The sequence below is a fragment of the Rattus norvegicus genome, chromosome 12, assembly GCF_021556685.1.
Source record: "Rattus norvegicus strain SHRSP/BbbUtx chromosome 12, alternate assembly SHRSP_T2T, whole genome shotgun sequence".
Taxonomy (NCBI): domain Eukaryota; kingdom Metazoa; phylum Chordata; class Mammalia; order Rodentia; family Muridae; genus Rattus; species Rattus norvegicus.
This window is the reverse complement of record NC_141545.1, coordinates 35,219,721-35,227,681: the sequence shown is the minus strand read 5'-3', so window position 1 is coordinate 35,227,681 and position 7,961 is coordinate 35,219,721. Positions and strand designations below refer to the sequence as shown.

Here is a 7,961-nt window from a genome sequence, read left to right as displayed (position 1 = left end):
ACAGGCTAGCAGCCAAGGCTTCAGATAATTTATTATTTCCACTGCTCAGCCAGGAATCTTCTCTTATAGGGCCCTAGAGCTCACTAGGCTACAGAGCAGTGACAGCCCCAACTGTGTCTGTGCTCTTCTCTTGAGCCCACCACTCACAGGAGAATCAAGGGAACCTGGGGTCACCTCGGCGCTGTGGTCATTGTCCTGTGCAGAATAGCAGGTGGGACAGGGATCTGGGATCTACCCTGAGGGGCAGTCGTTTCTAAATTCACATCAAGACAGAAGGGTAGAAAGGATGCTGAAGAAATCTTTATATTTTTGGAGGTATTGGGGGAAATTTGAGTGCAGACTGATAATAGTCAAGGAGGACTTGAGGGTACGGTAGTGAGGGGCACAGTCGTGCACTATAGCTGTGCGCAGAGAGGTCCATCGTTGTGCCAAACCATTAGCCGGGAAGGATTCCTTTCAAGTGATCCAAAAGCAGGGGGGGGGGGGATGACAGACCCAGAAGAAAACAGAGATGAGCAAGTGATGGGACAGGCAGAAATCAGAGGGATGACAATGTCACAGAGCAGAGAGACAGAGACACAGAGATAGGGAAAGGAGAAAGAGATGAGAGACAAAGAGGAGAGATACACAGATAGGGATGAGAGACAGAGGTGAGAGACAGAGACACAGAGACAGAGGTGAGAGACAGAGACACAGAGATGAGGATGAGAGACAGAGACACAGAGATGAGGATGAGAGACAGAGACGAGAAGCAGAGGAAGAGACAATGGCAAATGTGCTACCATTTGTTGTCTCTCAGGAGCATCCGTATAAGCTATTTCTTTATCTTATATACATAAAAATAAAGAGTGAAGGAAGAAAGGAGACAAGGGGAAGAGAGTCCTTAAAGTGTGAGTCCCATGGAGGTAAGAGAAGCTAAACTGAATTGACCCCCTCCAGGGTTCCGGAGTGAAAGACAGCAAAAGGCCACCAGGAAAGGGAGGCCTGCAGATGCCCTGGGTTCCCGGCCAGGCCCCACCCACCTGGAGATGTTCCGGGTTCCCTGCCAGGCCCCACCCACCTGGAGATGTTCCGGGTTCCCTGCCAGGCCCCACCCACCTGGAGATGTTCCGGGTTCCCTGCCAGGCCCCACCCACCTGGAGATGTTCCGGGTTCCCTGCCAGGCCCCACCCACCTGGAGATGTTCCGGGTTCCCTGCCAGGCCCCACCCACCTGGAGATGTTCCGGGTTCCCTGCCAGGCCCCACCCACCTGGAGATATTCCGGGTTCCCTGCCAGGCCTGGGTTCATAGGCGAATGGAGACAAAATAGTAAGCAATTAGCCGTATTGACAATACCAGAAATGTATCCAGTTAGGCTATTAGTTCAATAATAGTAATCAGATGACAAGAGCCACAGACAGGGTTCTACCCCACCACTAAGGATCACCTGAAAGCAAGCAGCCATGCCTACAGAGGCTGGGAAAGCAGACAACACACACACACACACACACACACACACACACACACACACACACACACATCTCCATGCCTAAGTGCTCGCACATACATACACGGGCAGGCATGCACACACACGCTTTACCTCAGGTCTGAGGTGTGCATGAACGAGTAGAGAGAGCAGTCTTTCCTTATCACGCACGCGGTCAAGACAAGGGACAGCGTGTGCACAGCCATGCGGGGACCCAGGAGATTTAGGTTAGCATTCAGATATCCTAACCATGTGAGACGCATAGTCCTGAACCACCCCCACCCCACACCGCTACCTCTCTCTCCTCCCCCACTGAGGACAAAGCCGCTGACACAGCAGTCCCACGGAAGCCACGATTCCCTGGCTTTAATCATCTTTCTGAAGAAAGTCCATTAGGAAAGGCCTCCCAGGTGCCAGTGTGAAGGTCAGCCAGATAATGATAAAAACCTCCACATACATCATAAAACTCCTAAGAGGACAAAAATCCAGCATTCCTCTCCGGGCTCCCTAATAAGCAAATAGATGACCTGCCCGGCCTCCCCTCCACAGTCTATTTGTTGAACTGGTGATGGAGAAGTCGTAAGACTCATCATGACAGCTGGTCAGCCACAGACTAATGGGACTGGCTGGCGTTCAGGCAACGCCAGAGCAGTTGGTCCTAGTCTCTGAGAACTATGGCTGCGCTCTGCCTTAAATAGCAAACACCGGCCAACAAAGTTCTGTTGGGTCATGAGTTTGCAAACTTCTTCTGCAAAGGGCAGGCAATGCCAAGGCTCTTTGGGCACATGGCATACTGTGTCACTGTGGGTGGACCAGACCAGCAGGGGACCCTTCTGCTAAAACTTTACTGACAGAGCAGGAAGTTGACTGTGTTTCCTCAGAGTTCCTGTTCTGGCCATAGTGGCCTCCAGCGTCTGCAGGAACTGTTTCCTGTGAAACGTGCATGGTGTGAGTGAGTGGCTTTTTACGTTACAAGACGATGCTTTCTTTTTTATTGTTTATCCTGCAAATTTCACCTTTCCAGAGAAGTGAGAATCAGGCACACATCACCCTAGGTGAGGTGAGTGTTACAACAAGAATAAACATCAGAGACACTGCTATTCTTTGTTTTCTGTTTTTAAAAATGTAACTTCTGAGGAAACAAAAACACTTATTTTTAATTTGTGTGTACGTGTGTGCCTGTATGTGCTTGTGGGGACCATGTGAATGCAAGCACCTGTGGAGGCCAGAAGGGGGTGCTAGATCCCCTAGAACTGGAGTTTATGGATGGCTGTGGATGCTGTGTATTGAACCTGGTCCTCTGCAAGAGAAGTCAGTGCTCTTACCTGCTGAGCCATCTCTCCAGCCCAGCTTTAGGGACTTTCTAAGTGACAAAATTAATGGCAGCTGTGACCCAAGATGCAGCAGTGGTGGTAGTGGCTGTTAAAAGAGGGTATGAGGGTTTCTGATCCTACATTGGTTAGGGCGATGTGGTGGTTTGAATTTGCTTGGCCCTTGGAAAGTACTATAAGGAGGCATGGCCTTGTTGGAGGAAATACAGCTTTGAGGTCCTTAGCTCAAGTTCCACTCAGGAAGGAAGAGACAATCTCAGCGCCTTCTACAGCTCCATGCCTGCCTGGATGCTGCCAAGCTGCCCACCATGATGATAACTGACTGAACCTCTAAAACTGTTAAGCCAGCCTTAATTAAATGTCTGCCTTTATAAAAGTTGCCTTAATCACGGTGTTTCTTCACAGCAATAAAACCCTAGCTAAGACAGGTGGTTTGGGAGGAGGATCAAGAGGTCGGAGGTAAAGCTGTCAGGTGAACCCATGCAGCCTGGAGAAAGACAAGCCAAGGGACTTCCTCTGTAGGCTGCCTGACAAGGACAGAGATGGACACACCATGTCTGGGAGGCTATGAAGTGGTAGAAACTGTGAACAGTTCACAAGACAGAGACTGTAAAGCACCCCAGTGAAGGATCCAAACAGTCAGAACTCAGTTGTGACTTCCTGTAGGCAGACAGGCCAGGTGAAAGTGTGTTCACCCACCTCTCCACTGGGGGTTTAGTTTGGCCATACAACACAAAAATAAAAATCAGTCCAGAAAGTATTACCAATGTAATATGCACTGCTTTTGTTGTTGTTCAAAAGGATGTGTATGTATCTTATAATCTGGGGAGTAGCAAGACTTTTCAATTGCTCCTGCAGGCAACTTTCCTGTAGTCAATGACAAGCCACCTCCTGTCCTTAAATATTTCCTTCTCCTCTCTCTGCCTGCTGGATCTGTTCCACTGAGCCCCACCCCTACAGCTCCAGGCTCAAAGACCCTGGTGAAACCAACAGTGTGAACCCATCTCTCCTGGTCCTACCTCAATCACCTGCCCAGTACTTGTACTTTATGTAAAGGTGCCTACTCCAGACGCCAGCATCGACCTCTAAATCCTTACGTTTTGAGCTGCAAATTGAAGTGTAGTTTCTGGGATAAAGGTGAATTCTTGGCTCCTTCCCTCTTCCCAGACTATACACAGGGTTCCATGGGTAGAAGAGGAAGAAGAAGGAGGAGGAGGAGGAAGAGGAAGAAGAAGAGGAGGAGGAGGAGGAGGGGAGGAAGAGGAAGAGGAGGAGGAAGAGGGAGAGGAGGAGGAAGGGATGGGAGGGGGGAGGGGACAGGAGGGAGGAGGAAGAGGGAGGAGGAAGAAGAAAACATAGACAAGAAAAACTAGTCACAACTGGTGACTGGAAAGAGACTTGTTTGCTCTCTGCTAGTCTGACTCCTTATGGTGGGAAGGGGTAGCTGTGACCATCTGTATCTGTCAGCATTAGTGAGGCAAGGCTGAATAAACAAACAGCCCCATGCGCTAACACAAATCTGAATCTCTCCGTAAGAATATGCCTCTCCCTAGTCAGCCACAGGTCTCTCTGGGATTTTTCTCTCAGAGATTCAGACCAAGGGAGCTGCTGGAGAGTAGAGGAACCATGACAAGAGTGACACATCAGCCACAAAATGTCTCCCGACACAGGCAGCTTCATTTCTTCCCAGAGTCCATCAGCTGAAGAAAGAAACATGACCACGCTTGCCACCGCAGGGCAGGAATGGAAGGTCTTCCCTTTGGCAGTGGAAGAGAAAACTGAGAGAGAAAAGTAACTGTGCCATGATCTTTTAAAAACTACTGATTTGTAACTGCAAATTCCCATTCTAAGTAGATTTCACAGTCTGAAAATCTCCAGGAAAAAGAAATCTTATAAATTATTCATTTTCATTTGGCCAAGCCGAAGCCCTCAGGATCACAGGACAGAGAGCCCCCAAGATACAGTTGAGGGTCTATGCCATGGTTGTGGTGCAGAGTTCAGACTCTCAAAGTCTTCTCATAACTTCAAAGGTCATCTCCATTCCAGGAGTTAATGAGCTACAATATTTTTTCAAGATTTAAGTGTGTGCAGTACTCACAGCGGCCAGCAGAGGGCACTAGATTCCCCGGAGCTGGAGTTACAGGCACTCTGTTGTGGGTTGCTAGATGTGGATTGGAGAATTGAACTCACTCTGCAAGAACAGCAAACACTCTCTTACCCACGGAGCCATCCCTCCTGGCCCTGCCCTGCAAATTAAAATATCTCCTCCCTCCTAACCTAGATGCTCCCACCCTGGCTTTAATTCACAGAGAATCCTCAGAGGAGAGCAGCCCGGAACACAACAATGCGGCTTTCTTGGTACGCTTTGCTTGTCTCACAGAATCAGCCAGCCATAGATGCCGCACCATCTATGATCATCCACAAGGGAGGAATTGTCACTTTTCATAATTCAGAGGCCAGAGTGATGGCACCACTCCTTCAAAAGATGAATCTGCCAGCCATTAGGGAAGCCTAACTGCTTCTGACAGATGCACTGGAAACGCCACGGACCGGGGGAGCCATTTGTCACTGCCGGCATTTGACTGCCAGAGTCTGGGGCATTCTGTCCGGCCTTTGCATCTTGCCTCTGATTAAAAACAATTGCATGCAGAGTACTGTGCTAGATTTTTAGGTCGTTTAGAAAGCATGTCTCCCAGTTATTCAAAACTCTCTGAGGAGAAGGCGCTCGTGGGCATGTCACAGAGGCTCTTCCTGTGCGGGCCACTCCCATTAGCAACGTTAATAAGCCACCAGAAGCACCACTGTTAGTGAGGTCAAGTCAGGCCGACCTCACGGCCCAAGGCACCCAGAGAAGGTTCTAGAACAGATAAGAGGCTGCTCCTAGGTTCCAGAGCTGGAACCTATGAGATCCTTAGAGACACTACACATTGTTCTGGAGGGCGGGGGTGGGGTGGGGAATGGGGATGGGGTTACTATCTGATGATGGTAGACGCAAGCAGAAGGGTGAGAACAGAAGGCGATCGTTTCCCTCACTGGCAACATCAACGTTACCAACATGATCACCATTACCAACCCTATCACCATCAACGCCACTATAAGCATCACCTGAGTCATCCTCGCCATTCATCACCGTTATCATCACCGTCATCGACACCCCATCAGCACCACTCTCATCGTCACCATCCCATTTGCCACCCACAACATCATCACCGTCACCATTGTTGAGCCTGAGAAGGGAACGTTTCCACCATAAGTAGCTAATGTTTTCCTTCTTGTCTCCCTCGAGAGTTCGGAGGCCAAGCGAAGCTCATGGACATTTAATTTCTCTGCACAATTGGGTGGTTCTGTTTCCCCACGATGTGATTCTTTTAAACTGACCCATTTCATACCGTTTTGCCTGGAGCTAGAGCGATGTGTATTTCTGGACTCTTCCACCTGGCAGCAGTTCCAAGTGTCTCTCTTCTCTTCTCTTCTCTTCTCTTCTCTTCTCTTCTCTTCTCTCTCTCTCTCTCTCTCTCTCTCTCTCTCTCTCTCTCTCTCTCTCTCCCTCTCTCTCTCTCTCTCTCTCTCTCTCTCTCTCTTTCTTCTTCTTTTCTTCCTCTTCCTCTTCTCTTTCTCTCTCTCTCACTCTCTTCCTCTCTCTCTCTCCCTCTCTCTAAGATGGTCTCTCTAACTCACCCCACATTCCTCCCAGGTCCCTGTTGTGTCTGTCCGCTGGTCACACCGCCATACCCATTCTTGTCGACTTATGGGTTTGCTTTTCAGTGCTATTTGATTTAGATCTTTTTATATATAATTTGCCAATTTCTCTCTTAAATGGGGTCAGTGTTATGAATACTAATAAGACTTGGATTTTACTAATGTCCCAGCTCAATCAACCCATAGACCCAAAGAATATTTTTTAATCAAACAGAATTCAGAATTCAAGATTTCTCCTCTACCTCCGAAGAACAGAAATCTTTATCCACACGAGCTGAAGTCACGATGTTTAATAGACATTATTTAGCAATGGTACAGGAGTTACTGAGTATCTACACGGTAAGCAAACAGAGCTAAAAGCAATGGGTGTCCCCTGTCCTCGAAGAAGGGATGGTATCCGTAGGTTAGGCATGTCAATCTGACTGAAGGCAGGAACATTAAAAACAAGTGATAATCTGGAGAAAGTCTTACATGTCAAAAGCAGTAAGACTAAGTTGTCCACGTGTGAGTGTTTCCTACAGATCAATAAGGCAAGAGACTAAGACTGGGCATGGTTATCCTACCACGGTGACTGTTGTGGAGCACGCCGGTCTGCACCTGTGTGGCTCTGGCAGGTGTTTGAGTCCCCGCATTGGGATTGGCCACCGTTTTCTTTTAGATGTGAGGAAAATCAAGTTATTTTTCTTGCCAGGTCACTTCGACCCTCTGGCTTCTCCCTGTGATGGTTGGTGTCAAAGATGGAGAACTCTCATCTCCAGCCCACGGAGAGGCCTGCTGCCAGAGCTGGAGTCAAGAATCGCAAGTCTTAGCCAACCTGTTGATGATCAGTAATACATGGCAACTAAGTTAACTCGGCTCTTGACTATAAATGCTGGCTGGTTCTGGGCAGTAAAAAGAGCTTCTCAATCCAGTGGATGGAGACCAAGCAGTCAGCTCTGACTGGGGAATATCAGAGTCAGGCTGGATGTCAAGGTTGGCCAACACTGAATGACAGGGGCTGGGAAAGATGACCCAGTGATCCCAAGAGCCTCCAACTCAATACAGCAGACCTAAGCAAAGACACTCAGACTCGCCTCTCTTAGCTCTCCATCAAGACAACTCAGCAAATGCCAATAACCTAACTTTCCCTCAGGGCACTTTGTGGCATACACAGTTCGTTTCTTCTTCAGCACTGTGGGTAAGCTTGTGAACCCATTTCCAGATAAAGGATCAGGCTGAGAGAGAGAGAGAGAGCTGTTGCAGAAAATATTTAATCTCAGCCTGGGGTTTCTACTCTGCCTTTGACTACTTAGTTCCCAGTTAAATGACACCTACATTTTTTTTTTTCCGGAGCTGGGGACCGAACGCAGGGCCTTGCGCTTGCTAGGCAAGTGTTCTACCACTGAGCTAAATCCCCAACCCCCTACAATGTTTATATTTACAAGCCTTACTCAACACTAGAGCTGGGCAGCTATCTACCCTGTAT

General features: G+C 48.5%; 2 long non-coding RNA genes across 3 annotated transcripts; one reads left to right on the top strand and one right to left on the bottom strand.

Moving 5' to 3' along the window:
* Nucleotides 1–285: 285 nt before the first annotated feature.
* On the bottom strand, nt 286–5,629 carry LOC148002305 (uncharacterized). Its single transcript, XR_015634317.1, has 4 exons — nt 5,089–5,629; nt 4,896–4,988; nt 1,251–1,279; nt 286–453 (listed from the first exon to the last, which is right to left on the bottom strand). It is a non-coding gene; the product is annotated as an uncharacterized LOC148002305 (long non-coding RNA).
* Nucleotides 5,630–5,728: 99 nt separating this feature from the next.
* LOC134481287 (uncharacterized) lies at nt 5,729–7,551 on the top strand. 2 transcript variants are annotated; one of them, XR_015634315.1, is made up of 3 exons: nt 5,729–6,037; nt 6,711–6,835; nt 7,188–7,551. It is a non-coding gene; the product is annotated as an uncharacterized LOC134481287 (long non-coding RNA). The 2 variants fall into 2 exon arrangements; XR_015634316.1 differs by having other exon boundaries at nt 5,741–6,050; nt 7,188–7,346.
* Nucleotides 7,552–7,961: the final 410 nt, after the last annotated feature.